This window comes from Equus przewalskii, chromosome 14 (genome assembly GCF_037783145.1).
Source record: "Equus przewalskii isolate Varuska chromosome 14, EquPr2, whole genome shotgun sequence".
Lineage (NCBI taxonomy): Eukaryota > Metazoa > Chordata > Mammalia > Perissodactyla > Equidae > Equus > Equus przewalskii.
The window spans coordinates 30,156,203-30,171,549 of record NC_091844.1 but is presented as its reverse complement, the minus strand read 5'-3'; the positions used below and the strand labels follow the sequence as shown (position 1 = coordinate 30,171,549).

General features: G+C 37.9%; 1 protein-coding gene across 6 annotated transcripts in view; it reads right to left on the bottom strand.

Annotated features, from left to right (window-relative positions):
* The window catches only part of EXOC6B (exocyst complex component 6B), a 579,159-nt gene that overhangs the window by 40,663 nt on the left and 523,149 nt on the right, over positions 1-15,347 (bottom strand). The window lies entirely within an intron of this gene.

The following is a 15,347-nucleotide window of genomic DNA, read 5'->3' as shown; positions in this document are numbered from 1 at the left end:
GTTCTTAAAATAGTCAGTATAGAAAAATCAGCATATAAAATTGAATATATAGTGTGAGCTCAATTATGTAAAAATACATATTAGTGAGGAAAGGAGATACACCAAAATATTTACAGTAATTATCTATGGGTGGCATGACAATGGGTAATTTTTTTTCCTTCTGAATTGTACCTTTCATATTTTCTAAATTTATTTAATGAGCATGTATCAGTTTTAAAATGGGAAAAATAAACGTTAAGACATTAATTAGCATCTATTTGCACAGCAGTGTAAGGAATATAAAGTTAAGTAAGGATAGATCCTGCTTTTAATGAGCTAATACTGTAGCAGCTACACATACTCGTGACCAAAGAATGAGTCTCTTCTTTATGGGAAGCTCATCGCCTTAGCAGCAAGCACAGAATGTCAGGAGTCATGAGGAAGGACACTGCCAGCTGACTAACAGCAGCAGGAGTGGCAGCAGCAGCAGCTACCATATTGAGTACCAACTATATGCCAAGTATTGTTCATGTATCTCCTTATTTACTCTTCAGTAGTTCTATTATTACTTTCTTTTTACAAATGAGGAAACTGAGGCACTGAAAGGTTAACTTATTCATGATCAGACAGCCAGCATGTGGCAGAGCCAGGATTTTGAATACAGGCAAGTGATTTCACAGACTAGTAGAGACTGGACGGTTTATAAAATAATGAACCCTCTAATCAAAGGGGTGAAAGATGCTGCAGCACGGTGACCTCGCGTTCTTCTAACCTGGTAAAGATCGGACATGCACACACAATTCTATATATCAAGTAGAAAGCAATAACTGCCATCAGAGAGCTATGGTTATGGGATCTTCGAGCAGGGAGAGAGGACTTCCATTTGACAGCGACATGGAGAATAATTCAGCAGACAGAGACTGGCAGCAGGGAGACCAATTAAGAAAAGTTGTAGTACTTGAGGTCAGGGAAGAAGGTGGCCTGCACTGAGGTGTCTCTCTCTTCTCCTACAGGCCTAGCTTTGTGGATTAAAGGTTTACACTGTGTGCTTCCCAGAAAATCCCACTATTATGCCTTATTTTCTCATTCTAGACCCGCCCTGGATAATACCAATATTTGCAGGTCAGGAGAAATTGAGGATTAAAAAACATTATGCAATTCTGGTACCTAAACTTCACAATCCCTCCGTCTTAGCTACTTTGTCTCCCTATTACTCCCTATGACAAATTACGATAAGGAACGAACACACAGTAAACACAGAAGAGGATCAAGAAGCCGAATTTCCTGAGTTGGTTTAGCATGGACCCCCAAGTTGGACTTCCAAACTCAGTGGTACAAAATGAGGCTATTGATTACCTCTGTTACATATGGTCCCTCAGCTACAAAAAGGTACTGGTGTAAAAGGAGTGGGTATATTGAGAGCACTCACTGTGTGCAAGACTCACTATTCACCAAGCGCCTGCCAGCTGAGGAAGGAAAAGTCCTCCAACTGGGGAGCTTTTGCTCTAGCGGCCAAAACAACAGTCTTCCACCATAGGGTATTCCTTGTTCAAGGTAGGAGGGACGGACCCTGCCTTCAGGGGCCAGACAGAAGAGTGGAGGTCAGGGAAAAAGATGTAAGATAATCACATGTGAAAATGGACGCTTGAGTGCTTAGGCACACGGGGGTCTGCTTCAAGAAACTGCTATCTGGCATATTTAGGAACTTCCAGGAACTGAAGAGACGATGAGCATCTTGAAGGCTCCTTGATTATGCTTTTGCTTGGTGCCTCAACTGCCTTGAAGAGGACGTAGCACATAATTGGCATTCGAGAAGTAATATGTGCTAATATGATTACTTCATGCCAGACTAAGCATTTTCATACATTATCTTAATTATCCTCAAAACAACCCTATAAGACAAGGTTTATTACTAATCCCACTTTACAGATAAAGAGAATGAGGCCAGAGAGGTTAAATAACTTGTTCCAAGTCATGGGAGGAGTCCTCAGACAAAGGAGAAGGCATACTATCAGCAGCAATAAAGGGGAATAACGGTGCCAGTTTGCAAGTCAACGTGTACTCAGAGGAAAAATATTACCTGCCTTCTGTCAAACAAGAGAATGCCTCATAAATGTGTTATTCGTGGATGTGCACAGTAAGGCTGCAAACTTAGTGTTCAGCTCATCAGCGAGGTGAATTTTTCAGGGTGCTTCCTGCTCTAGTAGCTAGCGAGCTTTAATCCCAAGCATAAAGACATTTTACAGGGGCCGGCCCGGTGGTGCAGTGGTTAAGTTTGCACGTTCCGCTTCAGTGGCCCGGGGTTTGCTGGTTGGGATTCTGGGTGAGGACATGGCACTGCTTGGCAAGCCATGCTGTGGTAGGCATCCCACATATAAAGTAGAGGAAGATGGGCACGGATGTTAGCTCAGGGCCAGTCTTCCTCAGCAAAAACGAGGAGGATTGGCAGCAGTTAGTTCAGGGCTAATCTTCCTCCAAAAAAAAAAAGACAGTTTAGCAGTTATGCATACGCATGAATTCTTTGATCCTGTCTTAATTTCTAGAGACTCAACCTAGAATAAGGAGGCTACCCAACAGGGGTTTCAGAACATGGTGTGCGTGTGTATGAGTGTGCATGTGGATGTGTATATGTACGTATTCAAGTATGTGTTTATATCTATAACAATTACTAATCACGTTAATCAAAGTAACCTGATTAGTAACTATTTATTTATTAGTAATGACTCATTTGCCCACTGTAGTCCAACACCGTCCCTCACCTTGCTGAGTGTTTATTTGCTCCTAGGATCTCTTCTGCACTTATCCCTCTCTACTTACTCTGGTTTCTATATTTCCTTACACCTTCAATTTTACTCTTACATGCCCAACTGAAAAAAAAAAAGGAATGAAGAAAAAAGAACTGGAAAGAATACAAGAAGGACCAATGTTTTAGCAACTTGATTATACCTGCAGTTGCCTGAATCTGGGGGCCTTGCTTTCAAAGGCAACAAGAGGCACCAGCATTCACCAGCGATAACATTGCAAGAGAGGGTTGGTCTAGAGAAGAGAAGGCTGAAGGGAACACCACTTGCAATAATCAAATGGTCAGCCAGTGTGTGGACACTGACAACCAAGTTACTGGTCTCATTTTTTAAAGTTTGGCTTAGGCAGTGGCCGGAGGGAGTGAGGTGGGGAGTGGGGAGGGAGACAGCGCAGGACTACACGATCTTGAAAGATCATTACCAGATCTGGGACACAGACCAATGGCCTAGACAGAAGAATCCAGCTACTAAAGTATCCTCTGCTCTTGGATTTTAAGCTTCTCCCTCCATGCTGCAATACTGCTTGGGTTCAGACAATGATTCTTATGCCAAGATTAGCAGTTTATAGCATTGTTACGCTAGTACTGAAGACTCACAATTTTACCTCTTTCATTCTTCTCCTTCTAGCATTACTCACTCTTTTAATCTTTAGTTTACTCTTTGTTTTCCTCCTCTTCCCTACTCTAATCTAAGCTGAGTCAAACAGGGAAAGGACTTAGTTTTATTAGAGGGTCAGCCACAGGTCATCTCTCTCTTCACTTTTTTCGCTCTGGCCCCAAAGAAGGAGCACTCCCTAAATATTAAATAATGAGGTTGCAGCTTCCTTCTGCCATAATCCATTACCGAATTATAACCAGCATTATAGCACTTTCAGTTTGCCTCATTTTATTTTCACAATCATTCTTTGAAGTAGGTAGGAGAAAGATCATTAGTATTTCATACATATATGAAAAAAACTAAGGTTCAGAGAGGTTGATTTGCACTGGTAGAGCCACAGTTGAATACTGGTTCACGTACTGTGGAGTTACTGAGGACCTGACTCATAGTACAGCCTCAGGTAAGCCACTTAAACTATTGGTGTCTAATCTCCAGAATGGGGATGAGAGTACAAATTTGCTTCCCAGGGAAGCTGCAGAGATTAATTAGCTAATAAACAATTATAAAAGGATTTGGAGATTCCAAATGTCACATAAATGTTTTAACAAGCTTTTAATGTTAAGGCTCTATTAAGTATCCATGGGTGGAAATGAGGTGAATTTATCTGTTAGTGCTTATATCTTCCAGGGCCCAGAACGTCGCTTAACTGGATTGAGCCGGTTTAAGGAATATGCCCAGCTCTTTCTACACTGCTCCTAGGTGCTGGCCCAGCCACTTGCAAGTCCTCTCTCTGCTGGCCAAGCAGATGGTTGCTCTCTATCCAGCCAAGGCGATGAGAAAATACCAGAGGAGGGCTGGCTCCTCATGCCAACCGGGGCAGCAGAGATGATCACAAGCAGACTCCTTACAGACCTTCCAGATGGGCTCTCTGACTTCCAAGAAAACACCCCAAATAATTTCCAGGGCATTCAAAGCATGCACTGTGTGGCAATGGTCACTAAGAAATGACCCACACTTATATCTAGGGTCTCCATGCTATAGTTTCACTCTCTTCACTGAAATTCATTTGACTTGCTTTATAACAAGCTGAAATATGTTATATCGCATAGGAAAATTGGTGACAATTTAACACCATATCAAAGAAAGTATCTAAAGTCAATTTACTTTACAAGAAAAGAAATCTCTAAGGCCCAAGGGAGACAAGCTGTGCGATGACGTTCTATCACAGTGCTAATCTAAAAGACTGTGGCCTGTTCGACATCGCCTAGTTTCATGACTCTAAGGAAGTTAGTTTCCTTCTCCTTCCTTTGCCTTAGTTTTCCCAGTCTGTAAAACAAAGACAATGGCTTCTGCCTAAAATCTGCCTCAAGTGAAAGTCACTTTAAGCCAAGAGTGATATTCAGCTGGTACATTCAGTTTCTTCATTTGAAAATGAAGGATAAAATAACTGACATCAAATTACCACATTTCAAAATGTCTGCAAATTGTAAATGATAGATCGTGGTTCCCCCATCACCTGCAGTGCTGCGCTTCTCCCAGATGTCTACCTGACCAATTAGGGCATCTCCCTCGAGACATGGCTTAACTCTCACCTCCGCGAGGGCTCCCACCTTCTTCAATACTGTAGCCTGTCCCACAATCCCCGCACTCTAAGCCCCTTGTTCCACTTAGTCTTTCCACAGTACTTATTACCTACCTACAACTATAGAGTTTATTAATTATTCTTATTATTTATCTATTTCCTCACTCCTCTAACCTAAATTGTAAGCTCCACGAGGTCAGGAATCTTGGTCTGTTTTGTTCACTGATGTATCTCAAGCGCCTGGTAGAGCAGAGGCTCAGCACATATTTATTAAATGAATGAACGGATCTTTAAGAATAATTTACTTTTAAATTACTTGAGGGCAGAGGTTAACTTCTTTTGAATAGTCGCTATACTCAACTCAGGGTTTAGACCCAGACGACATTTAAAACCCCATTCCATTTGATTGACATATGTACCTGAAAACCATAAAGACTGTGTGACTGACTTCTTTTATCTGTCTTCTCGGTTTTGGGAAATGCTTATGATTAACTAGCCAGGTAAAAGGGTCAAGCTGGTGAGGGGAAGCTGGGTAAAGGCAAGGGATATGAAGGAAAAGGTAAGGGATGACTGAGCAGAGATCCAGAATGACTGAGAAACGGCCAGGATACTCACAATGATAAGACAAGTCATGAAGAGCTTCACAGATCCTGGGAGATTGGCTAATGGAATAGCCAGAGAAGATGGCGGCTCTTAAACATTTACAACCTCTGTCCTTTTGTTGGCTGGAGCCACTACCTGGTGTGTTCTAGGCACTTGAATAATGAGTCCTATAAGCTACAGGGAATACTGTGATTGCCACTGAGAAACAGAATCAGATCTTAAAAAAAGAGGCAAGGGCTATAGCAAGCTGATTAACATCTACTCACTGCAGTAGGGGAATGCTGTGTATGAGGAAAGTTCACAGGGCTGTCTATGTGTCCAGATTTATCAGAGAAGCCTTTCTACAGGAAAGGCAGGCCTTAAAGTATGGAAGGAAATATTTTTATGTAGACATAAAAACAAGTATGCAATAATTATATTTTTGTAGGATAATTCATTTAAGAAGCTTCTTAATCATTTTTTAATACAAAAACCTTATTGCACATTTGAGTGTTACTGTACCTAGTTATGGAATCTCAAAAACAAACAAACAAACAAACAAACATACAGCCCTGGGCTCAAAGCTAAGCTGACTATCAGCTGGGGAGAGCACACGACCTTTCCTTTTGTGATATAATGTTTCATAATTGGGTCCTTATAGGGGCACTGGTACCTTTCTCAGGAAATACCTGATACTGGCCCATGTGGGAGACAGGCCATGTGGCTGGCTGTGCTACGTGAGTATTTCTCCTGGAAAATGCTATTATTGCACAATGAGCTGTGTATATCTCTTAACATATCCCTAATACTTTAAGTAATTCATCACAAGCTACTCTGAACCCTAACTGGGCAGCAGGAACTTTCATGCTAGGGCTCCCCTCATTTATTTATCCTTCCTTAGTAACAACGAGTAAGGTGAGGCTGATGGCTAAGACACTGAAGGGAGGAGAGGTAACACTTAACTTTCATGGGAGGGCTTGCAGTTCACTCACTCTCTCTTCAGAGACTAGCTGCTTATATGAGTCACTAGTCCTGAAAATGTGTGGCAGCAAGAGCATCTGTGTTCAGTATTTCTGAGGTCCATCCTCTCCACCTCACACCCCTCCCCCTAATCCCATCAGAGAACACAGCTGTCTTTTCCTTGGTCACCAGACTCCACTCTAATTTGGGAAGAAGGTAGAAAGAGCCCCAGAGGCAGATAAAGTTATGCAGGTTAACTGATTTCAACAGCTAATAGTCATTGACACCCCACTATTCAGAAAATGCAGTGGTAAAAAATCCCCAACAAAACACAAAGATTCCTTCAACTTGTTTTAAATCATCGGACCAAACACATTTAGACTTTGGAAAAGTGAGTAAGGCACCAAGTTATGAGTGCAGTTTATAAAAGATAAGGATCTGAGTCATCCCTTTGTGGTTACAGATTATGAAACCATTTCAGGCTCTCCTAGACAGTACTCCCCGTGAATGTTAGATTGCAAACAGAGCAAACAGAGGGATTGCATCCCTGATTACGACCCCTGTTAAAGTTTTCTCTAAGCATCCTTGTATAGTTTACAATTTAATTTTTTGTCTTTGTAATCTTTAGCCCTTGTGTATATATCATCTAATGAAAAGGCCTTTTTTGAATTAACATGGTATTTGGAAAAAGAACATGTGTTTCTGTTTTATTATTAAATACATTTATAAGAGAAAACATTCTCAGACCCAGTAGATGCCTGTTTTGGGGGTTTTTTAACTGGAAGAATCCAGGAACACTTTAGGAAAATGGAATCTTTACTGCAAGCACTCAGATAGCATGGGCCAAGGTAAGTTTTTGGGCTGAGAGTTATTGTAGAGCTTAGGAATTCAGACTTGCCTCATCTGACCACCTTGGGGGTAAACACACTGTGCTGCCTTTTCCCAACTAGTTAGTAAGCTTGGCATCTATTAAGCAGGACATTCTGGGATACAGACCATTCCAATTACCACAATGGTCTTGTGTTTCAAGACTGCTTGTTTATAAACATAGCTACTTTCTAGTTTAATTTCTCTCCTTCTTCAGTTTGTTTAAGCTTCAAATCTTTTCCGAGTGCAAAGGCCTAAGTAAGGATTTTTTAGATTGATGCCTGGCAATATGCATTAAAATAATAAAAGATACCAAAAATGTATGTTACATAAACATCTAGTTTACACTCACTAGTAATCAAGAAAGTGGACAGAAAGGCAACAAGAAGTTGCCATTTTACACCTAAGAATTAGCAAATGTATCACAAATATTAACTCTTCATGTTTGCCAGGTTTTGGTAAAACCAGTATACTCATGCACTGCAAATAGCACTATAATATGGCAAACGGTTTGGGAAGAAATATTACCTTGAGTTTGAGAAACACAAAAATATTTCTACCCTCTGGCACAATGATTCCACTTCTAGAAATTTACCTGAAGGGAATAATTTACTAAACTAAAAATGTTATATGTATGAAGATGTATATTACAGAATTCTTAGGGAAAAAAAGAAAACAAATTACATAAAATTGGAAACAAGCTAAATCAACAGACTGCAACTATGGTATAAGCAGCTTTTTACATGGGAGAGAAGTAGATCAGAATTCTTCCCAAGGGAAAAGAGGAAAGAGACAAATAGATATGTGGTTTGAAAAGCATATTGAGAATTACTATTGCTTTTATTTTCTTTTAGACATAAAATTGCTTTATTTTATAATTTTAAATAATATTAAACAGAATATATTATTTTTATGTTCATTAAAAAGAGGTAAGAGTAAAGAAAGTTTGATAAATATCAATAGCAAGTCTAACAACAAGCAGAAAATTAGAAAAAGCAACTCAACAACAATAACAAGAGTTAATATTTATTGAGTACTTTCTGTGCCAGGTATTGAGCTAAGTTCTTTGCATACATTATTTTTTACTTAATTTTCATATCTCTAGGTGGTAGAGTAGTTGAAATAGTTTACATTGATTTAAAAAATCATTATCAGAACCAGGTGGTAAATGAAAAATTCATTTGGTTGTCTTAGAGGGCAGGGAGGTGTCTTAAGCTTGGGTTTTCAAGCCCACATGGGGACTGGAGACAACGACTTGAACCTGTCTGTGGAGCTGGGTTAGAACTGAAATTGCTGTGTAAAGACAAGACTCTTCCAGGGTTGAATCTTCGTGAAAGGGCAGACCAAAAAACAAATCTACCCGTCGGTATAGCAGGAATAAGAAAATCTATTTATCATAACATCTTAAATACACTGTTCTGGATTTTACTTCCTCCGCCCCCATTTAATAATGTATTGGACATCATTTCATATCAGTATATAAAATTTCTTCATTGGTATCCTATTAGACAGTTATAAATAAAGTTGCAGTGAATAACCTGGTACATGTGTACAAATATATAAATCTGTAGGACTGAGTCCTTGGAAAGGAACTGCTGGATCAAAAGATATGCACATTATATTCCCTCCTTAGAAGTTATACCAATTTATACTACCACAGCAATGTATGTGACAATCTCTCCAGATCCTAAGAAATACAGTGTCTTGGTAACTTCTGAAAGAATAGAAATACAATGTTTCTAGAAGGAAAAAAGGGGAAAGGAGGTTAAAAAAATCAATCAACTAGAAGGCAGAGAGACTAAGGAGACATGATGACTAAATGCAACGTAGTATCCTGGAATGGATACTGAAATAGAAGAAGGACACTAATGGAAAAATCAGTGAAATCTGAATAAAGTCTATAGTTTAGTTAACAATAACATACTGATGTTAATTTCTTAGTTGTGACAAATGTACCATGGTAATATAAAAGACATTAACCTTACGGGAAGCTGGCTGAAGGACATATAAGAACTCTCTGTATTATCTTAGCAAGTTTTCTATAAATCTAAAATTACTCTCCCCCAAATTTTATTAAAAATAAAAAACAAGAGGGAAAAGAGGAAGGCCATCCCAGCAGAGGAGGAGGGTAGTATAAGCAAAGACATGGAGGGGAAAATAGCACCATCCATGGAAGGAACTATACACAGTTAGTATGGTGTTGCCAGAAAGTAAAGTTGCATCTATGAATGTAGGAGTTGCTTAATAATTCCTTTTCTGGGGCTGGCCCTGTGGCTGAGTGCTTAAGTTTGTGTGCTCCAGTTCGGTGGCCCAGGGTTTCACCGGTTTGCATCCTGGGTGTGGACCCAACACTGCTCATCAAACCATGCTGAGGCGGCATCCCACATAGCAGAAATAGAAGGACCTACAACTAGCATATACAACTATGTACCGGGAACTATGGGCAGAAAGAAGAAAAAAAAAGGTTGGCAACAGATGTTAGCTCAGGTGCCAATCTTTAAAAATAAATAAATAAATAAATAAATAAATAAAATAATTCCTTTTCTTCAAAATCTCTTTAAAAACTCTTGATCTAGGTTTACTCGAGTCATCATGTTTTAAAGAAAAAGCATGAATTTAGGTTACATTCACTTTGATTATATCATAATACCATCACCAAAGCACTGTCATTCTGGTAGTAATTACGAAGGGACTAACTTCCTTCATTAAGTCAGTAGATGTGAACTGGTGTTTAAGTTATGTGAATAGCCAAGTGGTGGTGATTATATTAAATATGACATCTCTGTCAGTCAATTAAATAATAGGAAGAGCAAAAGCAAAAGCTTTGAAATTAGAGACAATATGTTTTCTGTACTCTTAACCAGAACCAGGCAAATAGGAAGCAGCAGAATTGACAACCATGATATAAAACCAAAAAAAGATATAATCTTTGATATGAGTGTCAAGGACTGAAAGTAATTTCAGCTGTAAAACAGTTTTACAAAATATCTGCATTCTTTACATTCATATTTGTAATGCTAACATTTTAAAACCAAAATATAGGCCAGCCCCAGTAGCCTAGTGGTTAATCTTGGTGTGCTCAGCTTCAGCAGCCCAGGTTCAGTTCCCAGGCATGGACCTACACCACTCATCTGTCAGTAGCCATGCATTGGTGGTGGCTCACATACAAAAACAGGGAGATTGGCAGCAGATGTTAGCTCAGGGTGAATCTTCCTCAGCAAAAATAAAAAAATAAATAAATAAAACCAAAATATAGAAAACAGAAGTCAGGAAAAGATAAAAACAAAAAGAAAAAAACAAAGAAAAGACATGGTAAACAGCGCAAATAGGATGTTAGAAATAAAAATATGATAGTAATGGTCCTCATTAATTGGTTAAAAGATAGAGGTTCTCATATTTTACTAATAAGCAAATCCAACTATATGCTGCTTATATGAGACAAATCAAAATGATAACCATGAGGACACAGAAAATTCAAAGTCAAGCAATGGAAAAAGACATACACAGCAAATACTGAAAAAAAAAATAGAAAGTAAGTGCAGTATAGACTATAAGACAAAAAACAACATCAGAAATCAAGAAGGTAACTCTATACTGGGAAAAGAATAATTCACCAAGACATAAAATTTCTATACTTTTATATACCCAGTAGTACAGTCTCAAAATATACAACTATACGAAGAAAAAACTGACACTATTATAAGGATAAATTGGTATTGATATACCACAGTAATAATACCACTTTTCTTTCAGGAATTGTTAAGCAGATTTTAAAAAATTAGTAAAGATGGAGAAGATGTGAATAGCACAATTATTAAGTCTGAGTCACTGAATATATAACCTTGCATTCATTTACTAGAAAATACACATACTCTTCAAGCACCTGTGGGGTGTTTACAAAACTTGGTCACAAAGATGCTATAAAGCAAACCTCAAAAAACACCACATTCTTTGAATCAGTGCAGTAAAATTATAAAAAAAATAACTTACATGTCTTTTTTTTTTTTTAAACAAGACAGTCTTTCACCAGAAAGCTTATAATTTTATTCAACTTAGAAAAACAACTTCGTGGGGTAAAAAAGCTAAGATGGGGATACCTTCATTTCAGCATTACATAACTAACATTGCTCACAGTGTTACTCATCAGGCAAAGAAGAAGACTATCGCTAGTGGAGGAACAGTGTTTGTAAAGGTACAAAGATATGAAAGAGTAAGGCATTCAGGGGGAAAGTATGATTGAAGCATAGGATCAGAGGGAAAAAGTAGAAAAGAAGATGTTAAGGCAGATTGGAGTCAGGAAGTTTGGATTTCATCCAGGAGAAGGAAGTTTAGATTTTATTTAGATTTTAGGCAAAGGGAAGTGACCAAAGGTGTCTGAGTGCGGGGTTGATAAATTTGATCATTCTATTCCACTGTGGAGGATGGACTACACTGAAGGAACAACGGAGCTTTGAAGAGACGAACTGAAAGAGCTTCAGTTGGGGTCGAAGCAGCGGAGATACGGAGTAACAAATTGGTTTGAGATGTGGTAAGGACATGGAGTTGACATCGCTTGATAATTTACCCTATATCCAGGGAATGAATAACTGGGAGAAAAAGAGGAAGCAAGGATAAATCTAAGGCTTCTTAGTTTGAGTGACTGATTGGGTGGTGATGCCATTAATGAGGAGAAGGGAATGGAGAAAAAAGGAAAAAGCAGGTAGGAGAGGAGAAAAAAATAAAGCATTAATTCAGCACATATTGCATTTGAAGTGGTGGTGGGACATCCTTAAGAAGACCTAACTGACAGTGATGGGAGAATTTAGAGGAAGCATTAGAAAGCAAAGGGGAAGCAGATGGAGATAAGAGGCTAAAAAGATTCAAGTTGGCAGAAACTGAGCAACCAGAATCAGTCTGCCGTTTGCTATAAAACCACACTTTTTAAGACAACAGGACGTTTAGTCCAATAATTTAAGGTCTGTAACAATACACAAGACATCTCTTTCTAGACCTGGAAGAAATCAGGTATCTATCAGAGGGAGACAAGGCAGGAGTTCCCCAGTGGAGGCTGCAGAGCATCCCACAAAAGAAAGAAAGAGGAGAGAGATAAGCCACAAATTCAAAAATCTGTTCCATTTTCATTCTTCTATAGTTAACACTGCATGAAACTGTGTATCACAGAGTCCCTTGCAATAGCAAAAAGGAGAAACCATCTAAATTCCCAACAGAGATTCAAATCGGTAAATTATGGCACATTAACTCAAAATATTTCTTTTAGAAAAGTTGCCTGTGTTCAGAGAAATAGATACCACATGCCGTCTAATAACATTCCTTAAAATGGTGATTTGGCTATTTTTGTGGTACTGGATGTAATTATATCAAGACAGGGATTTCTTTCTGACAGGCATCCCCATCTCAAAGCATCTTACAAAGGTAGGATCACCTTATGTACAATGTACACTAGAGGGAAAACCCAAAAAGGAATCTAAGAAGCAGGAAAGAAACGGGTGAATGCAGAGGGAAAGGAATAGAACAGCATTATTTCCCAAAGTATATTCACAGACTCTGTTAAAAAAAAAAGAGTTCTGCAGGCACTAAGTTGACTCACTATGGTAAATACCATATTAACCATTCTGAGAAGTTCTGCTGTAAAGAAACCCACTGAAATTTGTTTAACCCAACGTGCTTCAAATTTATTTACTATGGAACTCCTTTACTACAAGACACTTATTAGCACGGTATGGAACTATGGTTCTGTTGATCATTGAGAAATATGAGCTAAATTTAAAAAAATATTTATTTGTGAACAAACTAACTTTGGAAAGGGAAGAATTAGTAGAAAGACGAAAAGACTGGATTTGGGAGGTCTGACTATTCTGAGCCATGTCTTTAAGTAATTGAAGGCATATCATTTTATCTTTTTTTGCATTACAATTCCTTCTTGTGTAATATGGGGATAATAATTCATTTAACCTCTGTCTTACAGTGACCCTGATACTAGTTGCATGAGATGCTGGCAGAGAGGGTGGTATATACATAACAATGAATCTTTTGCATTCTAACATTTTAGCTAATGACCTGATCCACATATTTAAATGAAATTTTAAAAATTCTTAGTGCTAATTACTAAGGAAGAAAAGAAACAGTCTCTGCAAGAAGCTTACAAAATCTGGTAAAATAAGATTCATACAGGAGATAAAATAAATCTAAGTGCTTAATTGTTATGTATACATTTTTGGTGCTACTAGAATTCAGAGGACCAAACAAAGCTACCTGAAAAAATTAGGATTTGATCTGGGTATTGAAGTACTATTGGAAGATGGCTAGAAAGACAGCATTTTAGGCAAAAAACAGTATGAATGAAAACAAACAAAAATGAAATATTCCTAAGAGTAAAGAATCAGGCCTTACAAATGTATGTGTCAGAGAACAGTGGTTAGGGAAAAAAAAGGAGTCAATAAAGAAACAGTTAAAATGCTTTTCCCATGAATGAGAATAGCTAGAGATAAAAAATAAAGTAGCTAAAACTGACTTGATCAAATGAAACTCACTGAGAATGTTTGATTTAAAAGTTCCCACTGAAAATAGAATTTAGTTCTGGTTTAACATGGTGGAAGATTTTCCCAACTTCCTATTTCTTGTGAAAACACAACACATACACATACCTTCTTTAAATAGTAATGGCACTGGAAATGTAAGAGACCTGATCACCAGATCTGGGGAAATGGATTAATCACAACAGTGCTAGGAAAGTAAACTGCATGAGACAAAAATAAATTCAATCCTTATTTCAGAACTTTCTCCAAAACAAATTCTAGATGCATTTGCAATCTAATTTTTAAAAATGAAGCAATAAAGAAAAAATAGAGGTATTAATCTTATTCCTGATTATGGAAGGACTGTTGAAGGATAAAAGCAATAAGAGAAATTACAAAGGAAAGTTACAGATTTTACTGCATACAAATTTAAAGCTTCAATACATCCAAGAAGACAAAAATAAAAGGTAAATACACCAGGGAAAATGCCTTCAGTATTGAAAGAGGAGTAATAACCTTACTTTACGAAGAGCTACAGCTGATAAGAATGTAATGCTCCTGTGAGACATGGGCAAAAGACAATGGATATTATTAGATCCTTCACAGATAAAGCAATATAAATGGCTAATAAACATTAAAGAATGGTTAGCCTTAAGGGCAATCAAAGAAATAGAAATTAAAACAATGAGATACACTTGGCCTATCAAATTAGGAAAGGTTTTTAAAAACTGAGAATATTTAATACTGGTTATAGTGAGATTAAAATGGGCCCTCTCATGTTAATATAAATGGGAGTAAATTGGTAAACTATTCTAGAAAGCAATTTGTTAATATAATCAGGAGCCATAAAGGTTCACAAACGTTTAACTTAGTAATTCTACTTCTGGGAATCAATTCTAAGAAACTAATCAGAAAATCTAGACAAAAATACATGTACAGATGTTCATCGTAGTGTTATTTATACTAGGCTACAACTGGAAACAACCTAAATGTCTAGCCACAGAAAAATAGTTAAAAATTATACTCCCTGGGGCCGGCCCCATGGCCGCGTGGTTAAGTTCACTCACTCTACTTAGGTGGCCCAGGGTTTCCCTGGTTCGGATCCTGGGCACGGACATGGCATCACTCATGAAGCCATGCTGAGGTGGCGGCCCACACAGCACAACCAGAGGCACTCACATCTAGAATATACAACTATGTACCAGGGGGCTTTGGGAAGAAGAAGAAGGAAAAAATCCCCAGAATAATGGCAACAGGTGTTAGCTCAGGTGCCAATCTTTAAAAGAAAAATTATACTTCCTGAGGTAGAATATAAAAAATGATGTTTACATAGTTTTTAATAATATTGGAAGATATTCATAAGATAACTTAAGTGGCAACTGCAAGACATAAATCTATTTAAATAATATCTCAATATTATTTCAAATTTATAATTTTCCATATTTAAAATTTTTTCTCTAACAA